This window comes from Heterodontus francisci, unplaced genomic scaffold (assembly GCF_036365525.1).
Source record: "Heterodontus francisci isolate sHetFra1 unplaced genomic scaffold, sHetFra1.hap1 HAP1_SCAFFOLD_102, whole genome shotgun sequence".
In the NCBI taxonomy this organism is placed as follows: domain Eukaryota; kingdom Metazoa; phylum Chordata; class Chondrichthyes; order Heterodontiformes; family Heterodontidae; genus Heterodontus; species Heterodontus francisci.
The window spans coordinates 2,398,770-2,409,363 of record NW_027140380.1 but is presented as its reverse complement, the minus strand read 5'-3'; positions in this window follow the sequence as shown (position 1 = coordinate 2,409,363).

Below are 10,594 nucleotides of genomic sequence, written 5' to 3'. Positions count from 1 at the left end.
TCGTGAGTGTTTTCTTTTGCACCTGTCAATGCCTGGGAGGATGGAGTAAGCTTCACTTTGTAGCCATGAGTTTCTGGTGCGAGAAAGTGATGTTTAACTCAGTATATTTCAGTTTTTGGTCTGTGACTGTGGGTATTATTCAGTACCTGTTTGTTTCTGCTATTGCTCTGTGAGTTTCACCACAGATCTTTCAACAACTTGTATGTGAGCATCAGCTTTTGTCTATATCTATCAGTTTCTGAGAAGTGAGAAAGGGTTTGATTCTATCCCTATCATTTTCTGTTACATGCATGTGTCTTTAATCTGCACCTCCTCTGAGTGTTTCTTCGTCTCTGTACTTGCAGGTGAATATGTGTTTTGCTTTGTATCTCTCAGTCTTTGAAGTGTGAGCCTGGGTTTGTACCTAATTTCCTTTGTACCTTGCAGTTGGGATATGAAAGAAAGATTTTTACACGTTACCTGCCAACTGCTGTTACGTGACTGTGGGTTTCACACTGTATCTGTCAATTTCTTGTCTGGTAATGCGAAGTTTACAGTGTACCTGTCAGTTTCTAGTCCAGGACTGATTGGTTTTACTCTGTCCCTAGCATTCGCTGGTATGTTAGTGTGGGGTTTACATTGTACCTGTCAGTTTCTTGTATGTGAGTGTTGATTTCACTCTGAAAAGAATCATCGATCATAGAATAGTTACAGAACAAAAGGAAGCCATTCAGCTCATTGTGCTTGTGCTGCTTCTATGCACGAGCAACTCAGCTCACGCCACAGACTCATGTATTCCATGAAAACATGCAATTTTTCCACTTCAGATAATTATCTTATACCATTTTGAAAGCCATGGTTGAATCAGCCTCCATCACACTCTCAAGCAGTGCATATCAGATCTTAACCACTCGCTGTGCAAAAGAAGTTTTTCCTCATGTTGCCTTTGGTTCTTTTGCCATTCACCTTAAGACGGTGTCCTCAGGTTACTGAGCCATGAATAATATTCCCCATTGCTTTCTCAGCACTGATGGATTGTGAAGCAGGAGACAGCCAGAAGTCCCACTGAGCCGCACTGACCCCGAGCTGGGAATGAAATGAGATGAAGTTCAATCTTTCACAGCGAGATGCTGCAGAGAGATGAATCCCGAATCAAAGTGAGACTTTCTCATACTTTGATGAATTTCATTTCAAACACTCCTTGTACTCTCTGCTAATGAAGCCTTAAAAAAGGGAAAAACAAAATGGCACTCAAACTCACCACCCTGAAATTAAAAGTTTAATGTTTGACTGACTGAACTGTCACTTCTACTCGGTCTCTTATTGGATGGATGCAACTGTATTCTTCAACGCAGGGTTGGCATTCAAATCCTCCCATGGGTCCACATGTCAGACTGAGTTCCATGTTGTAGACTCAAGCAAAGGAAATCTGTTCAGTTCCAAAACTATCAGTGAGTTGAAGCTCATTACGATCATCATCATCAGAGGTCAGAACTACCTGGTGAAAGAAGACAATCTGAAGAAGGATCCACAATTATTCAAAGGCATCGACAAAGTGAAAAACAAGAAAATCGATGAATCAATGCAAGCCAAACAGCAGAATCACTGAAGAATTCCATTCCATTCCAGTCCAGAACCCAGTCCTGTTGTTCTTGGAGTCAGGTCACAATTACTGCAACAATTTTATGTTCCCACTTGGCTATCTGTACATTTAGTTAATCAAGCTCTTTGAATCCAGCTCTCTGGTCCTCAAGCAGGCTCCATATGGAAATCAATTCCGCCTTCTGCAAGGCTGAAACCAATCAATGACCTTAAACTAAAAATGCCAAAGAAGAAGGGCTTGTCCAGGATTTGAACCCAGGATCTCTCACACATTAATTAATCACTCACCCTAAGCAAGAATCAAACCCCTAGATCAACATGCCACTGATATCAGAACTTCCTTTTAGCTCCTGTGGAATTTCACTGGCAGCCAAAGCCGATCATCCAATTTTTTTTCAGAGCAAAGCAACATCTTGCAAATTCTGAAATAAAAACAGAAAGTGTTGGAAATGTTCAGAAACTCTGGCAGCATCTGTGGAGAGAGAAACAGAGTTCACCTTTCAGGGTGTTTACCTTTTGTTTGAGCCATCCTTTCACACTGCTTCTGTCCACCCAATCTCACTTTCTATTTTATCTAGATTCCACCCACACACTACCTAAATACATTTATCATGAATTCCTAATATCTTTTAATAATGACAATTTTATATTTCTGGCCTTTGCTTTGGACTCCACCACAAGTGGAATCATGTTTCCATCAACCCAATCAAACCCATTCACTATTTCCTCACATTGCAATGTTTCTTTCACCCTGACAGACGATGGAATTTCTTCTGCTTGATTGCAGTTCTTGCTTCCTGCCAGTAGATGTCACCTCACTCCAGTCCAGTGAAGGTGACAAATCTGAGAGCACACAACAAGAAGTAGTTGTTCACGTTGTTCCTTGTTCAGTGAACAGGTCCCTCTATTCCTGCACACTCTTTAGAACTGTGCCATTAAGTATATATTGCCTCTCCCTATTCCTTCTGCTAAAATGCATCACCTCACACTAGTCACTATTAAAATCCATCTGCACCTGTCTGCCCATTCTGCTAGCCTATCACTGTCTTGTTGCAGGTCGTTCATTTCATCCTCACTGTTTGCCACTTCTCCAAGTTTGGTGTTATCGGCATATTTTGAGATTCTACTCTATATTCCAAGATCCAAGTCATTTATCTGTCGCAAGCAAAAAGCAGTGGTTCCAGCAGTGACCCTTGGGGAACAGCACTGTCGACAACCTTCCAGTCTGAGAATGAATCTTTTATTACGACTTGCTGTTTTCTGTCCTTAAGCCAATTTTCTATCCAATTGGACACTGACCCTCCTATTCCATGAACCTCAATGTTGTTAATCACCCTTTTATGTGTCGTTTCTTAAAATCCACATAAACAACATCCACTGCATGCCCTTCATAAACCTTCTCTGTTAGTTCATCAAAAATGCAGTTAGATTAGTCAAGCATGAACTCCCATTTATAAATCCATGCTCACGCTCCTGAATTAACTCAAACCTCTACAAGTGACTGTTGATTTTTTCCATGATTGTTCTTTCTGAAACCTGACCCACCACTGCTGTTAATCTAAATGGCCTGTAGTTAGCCGGACTGTCCTGACACCCTTTCTTGAATAAGGGTGTCACATTTGCCACTGTTTAATCCTCTGACACCTCCCCCATATCCAGGGAAGATTGGAAGATTATAGAAAGCCTTTCTGTTATCTGCATCCACATTTCCTTTCGCAATCTGGGATGAAAGCCATCCGGACCAGGTAATTTATCTTCCTGAAGCATAACCAGCCTTTTCAGTACCTCCCTCTCTCAATTTGTACCCTCTCCATTGCCTCTACACTCTCCACTTCTACTGATATTTTGTGAAATTCCACTTCCTTAGTGATCATTGATACAAGGTACTTATTAACTAGATTAACATTGCCCTGCAGCTCTAAGTATATATTACCCTCTTTGTCCCTAATGAGGCCCACTTCACCGCTGACTACCTGCTTATTATTTATATACTGCTCGAAGATTTTTGGGTTCCCTTTCATGTTGACTGCCATTCTATTCTCGTAGAGATAGGGAATAAGCTAAATATAGAAGATATAAATATTTCCCATCCTTGGGTGAGGAGGAATTTTTTTATGCTGTGAGTAGTAATGTCCTGACCCACGAGTGTGGTGGAAGTAGAGACAATCAATGATTTGAAAAGGAAATTGGATGGATACCTGAAGCAAAGGAACTTGCAGGAGGAAAGGGATCGAGCAGGTGAGTGGAACTGAATAGCTGGCTCCGATAATTGCTGCAGTCACTGCGATCCCCCTTAATTTTGTACAAGGTGACAATGTTTGCATCGCGCATGTTTTGAGCCCTTGTTGAGCTCGACTATGGAGGGCTCACTGTCCAGTTCCTCCATGACAGGGAAGTCTGGAATGGCACTGAGAGCGACTTCAATGACAATGTTCTCCGTTATGTAGAGTTCAAGATAATGCTCCACTCACCTTTCCATCTTCTTGTTAGGTTCAGTGATGATCACCCCTCTCTTTGTCTTCAAAAGGTGCTGATTTAGTTACTACTGGGCCCATTGCTTTCTTAATTCCTTCATACATCCCTCTAGCATCCCCGGATTCAGCAGCAGAGTTTTAACCAGTATTGATTGGTGCAGTGCCGAGCAGTCTGCAGAGACTTGTTTCTGGCAGCTCTGAGAGCATTTAGATGTTGTTTGCTGGGGACTTGTTTGTAGTTCATGAGGGCTCTCCTCTTAGTTACAGTAACTGACTCCATTTCAGTCCAATAAGCCTCAAACCAGTCAGCATTCCTCCCATCTCTTTTCCTATACACAGTGAGTGCAGAGTTATAGATGGTGGTGTGCAGATGATTCCACTTTGACACTGCACTGAGGCCTTGAGCATTGTTGTCTGAAAAAGCCTGATCGAGGATGTTGAGGAACTCCTGGGTCCTTTCTGGATCAGTGGTTCGGCAAGTGTTGATCAGAAGATGAGCTTTCATCATGTATGGATAAAGCTTCCTTGGCTGAAGCCTGACCTTGTTACACACCAGGGAGTGATCAGTGTCACAGTCAGCGCTGTGATAGCTGCGAGTGATGAGGACACTGCTGAGGGTGTTATGTCTAGTGAAGATAAGGTCTAGCTGGTGCCAATGGCATGATCTCGGATGTCTCCAGGACACCTTGTAGCACAGCTTGACCTGGAAGTAGCTGTTCATCACACAGAATCCATGGTGACAGCATAGCTCCAGCAACCTCTGTCCATTTACGTTCATCTTGCCAATCCCCTGGTGCTCTATGAACATTGGCAAAGCTGTGTAGTCAGTACCCAAGCTTGTGTTGAAGTCTCCTAGAAGGTACAGTCCCTCAGTGCTGGGAATTCTACTGATGGCAGTGTCAAGTGTCACATAGAATTGATCCTTGACATCTGGGGTGGAGGTGAGTGTCGGGACATAGATGCACATGAGATTAACTGGGCCCACACGTGTTGACAAGTGAAGAGTAAGAAGTCTCTCTGAGCCTACTGTGGGTGGTTCACTCATCTCAAGTGGCGTGTATTTTACTGTGAAACCCACTCCATGCTCACGAGTTGCCTCTTGGGCTTTCCCTGCCAGAAGAAGGTATAGTGTTTCTCTTTGAGGGATCCACTTTGAACGAGTCTAGTTTCTTGCAGCACAGCAATGTCCACATTGAGCATTGTGAGTTCCTTGTCGATCACAGCTGTCTTGTGTGTGTCATCAACCTGCAGAAGGTTGTCGGTAAGGCCAGGACACATGTTCCTCACATTCCAGCTTGTGATGCGAAGGACTGGTGTCTTCTTTGTTGAGTTTGTTTTTCTTGGTGCATAGATTATCAATCCGCCTGTTGAGAGATGACTCTCTAAGCTCCAAGCACCCATTGAAGCAAGCAGGTCGTGGCTTCACAGCACCTAACTGACTGGGGGCTGCCCAGCTTGGAGTGAATGGTAGCTATCCAATGAGACACTAAGAGCTCTCCCACTGTCCGAAGTAACCCCTGGCGCTCATACTCTACACCAATTGAATGAGAGCTTATAATCAGTAACTGTTTATTCCCGGGTTGTGCTCATGTTTAACCACGAAGCTGGAGTGTCCTCTCTGGGGCACAGGCCTGGGCAAACAGTATGGAGACCCTGAGCATCAGGACCTCCTCTCAGCATTGCTCGTATTGTCCAAACGAAAGGAAAAACCAGTACTGTTTGTTACCAGTTCTGCTGTAGGAGTTGCTGGAAAACTGCCTGATAAGTCACAGGTAACCGCCTCCAGGACTCCACTCCGGATTTACTGTCCAGGTTTACTGCCTCAGCCTTCTTATTTATTTATTTAGAGATACAGTACTGAAACAGGTCCTTCCAGCCCACCGAATCTGTACCGACCATCAACCACCCATTTAGACTAATCCTACATTAATCCCATATTCCTACCACATCCCCTCAATTCCCCTAACACCTACCTACACTAGGGGCAATTTACAATGGCCAATTTACCTATCAACCTGCAAGTCTTTGGCTGTGGGAGGAAACCAGAGCACCCGGCAGAAACCCACGCAGTCACAGGGAGAACTTGTAAACTCTGCACAGGCAGTACCCAGAATCGAACGCGGGTCACTCGAGGTGTGAGGCTGCAGTGCTAACCACTGCGCCACTGTGTCTTCTCGAGACACCCCTTGAGAAGTGAGACTTTTTGCCCAGAGATGGGGCTCTGTTTCTTGGCATCAGGATGGAACCACACACCAGTGGGCCTGTATGACATGCACAAGGATATCACACACTGCCGCATCTCTGGTACAGATCAGAGACAGACACTGAACAGATTGCAACCCACAAGGACATCACAACCTTCCCGCTCTCTGGGACAGGTCAGTGTGATACACCAAACAAACAGCACCCCACAGGGACCTCATAAATGCCACGTCCCTGTGGCAGATCAAGGTCAGACACTGCAAAGATTGCAACCACAGGAACATCACAAATTGCCCCATCCCTCGGACAGCTCGGGGTCTGACATTGAACATATTGCAACAACAAGGACATTACTGTATTACTCCCTCCATTCTGAAAAACAAGCATTCACCCTACTTTTTGCCCTGCAGCCAATTTTGGATCCACACTGCCACTGCCCCTTTAATCCCATCTGCTTGAATTTTGTTAGCAAGTCGTAGAGAGATGGAAAACTGAAACAGGCCATCCGGCCCACTGAGTCTGTGCTGACCAACCACCACCCATTTATAGTAATCCTACACCATAATCCCATATTCCCTACCACATCCCCACCATTCTCTTACCTACACTAGGAGCAATTTGCAACAGCCAATTTACCTATCAACCTGCAGTCTTTGCTTGTGGGAGGAAACCGGAGCACCCAGCAGAAACACACACAGTCACAGGGAGAACTTGCAAACTCTGCACAGGCAGTACCCAGAACTGAACCTGGGTTGCGAGAGCTGTGAGGTTGCAGTGCCAACCACTGTGCCATTGTGCTGCCCCAAGTCTAGTTTATGGTATCTTTTCAAACACAATTTTGATGTCCAGACACGCACCATTCACCTCACCACCCTCGTCAACTCTCTCTGAATCTTCATCAAAGAAATTAATTCATTAATTATTTCAGACACAATCTTCTGTTAACCAATCTGTACTGGCTGTCGTTTATTAGGCCCATGTTCTACCAAGTGACAGTTAATTTTCTCCTGGATAATTGTGTCTAAAAGTTTCCCCACCACCGACATTAGACTAATTGGTCTGTAGTTCCTGGGCTTATCTCTCTTTTTAAACAGGGCTGTAATATTCAGAACCCTTGCAGACTTATCTTTTAATTCTGGAAAGTCTATTGCAGACAATGACTTTGGGAATGACTTTAACCAATTAAAGCAACAGGTTACTTCATTAATAAGTCCAGAACTTTTATTGAGAGTAAAATAGTACTTAATAATTGAAAGTAAAATTATACTTAACAAACTTGGGGAAGATAACTTTACAGCTCTGGGGACTGGTCGAGCTTGGTCTCAGAGTGTCACGGTCCTCTTTGTCCAGTCTAGATCCCTCATCAGGTGGAGAACTTGGTCGGTGATCTGAGCCTTTACCCCTGAGGCCTTCTAGTGTTCCTGCACACTGAAACCTTACAAGATCCCTACTTCTAACCCCTGGATGGCCATCACACCACCATGTAAAATAATAATTGGTCCTAGCTGTTGCTAGGTACATTTAATTCGTTCTTAATGATGTCTTCCACTAACAGTCACCTGTCCTCAGAATCTCAGACATGAGTACAATGGAGTGGTTTCACACTGTCTCCCAATCTGATCTGAAACAAGTTTCCTATTCATTAAATCCAGACTCTTGAAGGTCACGATGTACCATACCATGGGTTTTATCAGGGGTCCGAGAAAGGTCCATTGTTTAAATACATTTAGCTGAAACTGTCCTTTCCCACAAAGACACAGAAACTCACAGTAATTAGATTGAACTAACTTTAAATGAAAACGCATTCTCTCTAAAATGTTTATTGATTCATTAATTATAACTCAATCAAGGTTAGTTACTTTTACAATCATCTGTTTCAGGATGGGTAGCTACTCATTAATTATACAGGATATAAACGTTAGTACTGAACACAAAATGGTTCCTTTGGTCATGTGTTCATTATAAAATGGCTTTCTTAACGTTGTTAGTTATGACAATGGATACATGATAAAAATGGTCAAGTTAAACTGAGATCGAACTACCCAAGCTTACCTCCATCCTCCAGTCCTCTGGCATCATTCCCATATTCAAGGAGGATTGAAAGATTGTGGTTCGAGTCTCTGCTATTTCCACCCTGACTTCCCTCAGCAACCCAGGATGCAGCCCATCCAGACCGGGTGACCTGTAGACAGGTGTGAGTACTGCTAACCTTGTAATTGTCTCCTCTTTATCTATTTTCATCCCCTCCAAATTCTCCACTTCCTCCTCCTTTACTGTGACATTTGCAGCACCCGTTTGTTTTGTGATGACAGATGAAATGTACTTAATTGGTACCTCAGCCACACCCTCTGCCTCCACAGGATCTCCTAATTGACCCACCCTTTCATTGACTGTCCATATGTTGGTAAAAGACTTCAGTGTTCCCAGTTATGTGACCTGCTAATCCTTTCTCATACATTCTCTTGCTGATCTCATTTCCTTTTTCAGCTCTCCTCTGTACTTTCTGTATTCTGCTTGTTTCTCTACTGCATATGAATCCTCACATGATTTTTCAGTGAATGGTTTTTGAACTATTTTGTAAAAGGATTTAGTTTTGTAAATTTCTCCCCAGCTCCCCTCATGGTCAGGCAAAAAGTTTAACTGCTGTGTTTTCAAACAGCAACAGTTTTATTTGAAAAGCCATTATGACAGGATTCCGGGTTTTAATCCAGTCACAAATCTGGTTCTGATGTCTTGTGGCTCCAGCTGTCACATGACCTGTCAGAGGATGACCTCACAATTGACCCAGTCATGGAGCTGTGGGTTGATGTTTAAATTGCTTCAAGATAATTTTCCAGAAGGACAATCAAAATGAATCGATATATAAAAGGTAGATTTTGTGAATTTGTGCTCCCAGTGGAAATTCCTGCAAAGTCTGCTGGTTTTCATATCCCCAATTCCCCACAGGAAGCTCTGTGCTCGGAGTCTGTATTCATTACATCAACATTATACAGAATCATTTCATGGGAGACCCCAGTGTGAATTGTAGACAGGTGGGTCAGTTTTAACTTTCAAAGTAACACAGAAGCAAAATACTGCTGATACTGGAAATCTGAAATAAAAACAGAAAATGCTGGAAATACTCAGCAGGTCTGGCAGCATCTGTGGAGAGAGAGACAGAGTTAACGTTTCAGATCTGTGACCTTTCATCAGAACTGAGCTGAAATTGTCTGAGGGACTGCGATTGTGGAATCAATTTCAGGGTCAAAGACATTGTACTTGGTAAGGATAGGAAGATGGAGATTATTAAGTACAGTGCAAAAATATAGATACTTTTCCATTATTTTAATCAAAATTGATTTACACTTTGTGCTCATGAATCCTATCTTTTGATCACAATGACACTGATAACAATGGAAAAAGCAAGACTTGCATTTCACGACCACAGGACATTGCAAACCCTTTTACAGCCAATGAAGGAAGGTCTTTTAAAGTGTAGTCACTCAACAGTACAATAGAGTACCCTACAATAAAGATGTATAAGATTCTCACCACACAACTGCCAGACAATGACCATCCCAAACAAGAGAGAATCTAACCATCTCCCTTTGACATTCAATGGCATTACCATCGCTGAATCCCCCACTATCAACAACCTGGGGGTTACCATTGAGCAGAAACTGAACTGCAGTAACCATATAAATATTATGGCTACAAGAGCAGGTCAGAGACTAGGAATCCTGCGGCAAGTAACTCACCTCCTGACTCCCCAAAGCCTGTACATTAGTCAGGGGTATGATGGAATACTCTCCACTTGTCTGGCTGGGTGCAGCTCCAACAATACTCAAGAAACTCAACAGGACAAAGCAGCCCGCTTGATTGGCACCCCATTTACAACATTCATGCCCTCCATCACTGGCACACAGTGGCAGCAGTGTGTACCATCCACAAGATGCACTGCAGCAATGTGCCAAGGCTCCTGAGACAGCACCTTCCAAACCCGCGACCTTTATCACCTAGAAGGACAAGGGCAGCAGATGCATGGGAACACCACAACCTGCAAGTTCCCCTCCAAGCCACAGACCATCCTGAATTGTAACTGTATCACCGTTCCTTCACTGTTGCTGGGTCAAAATCCTGGAACTCTCTTCATAACAGCAGCACATGGACTGCAGTGGTTCAAGAAAGCAGCTCAGCACCACCTTCTCAAGGCAATTAGGGATGGATAATAAATGCTGGCCGAGCAGCGACACCCACCTACCATGAATGAATAAAAAAAATGATAATATCCTGTAATCCTCCAAAGTAGAAAATACAGATGGAAATGAAAAATAATAAAACACAGTCAGCATGGATTT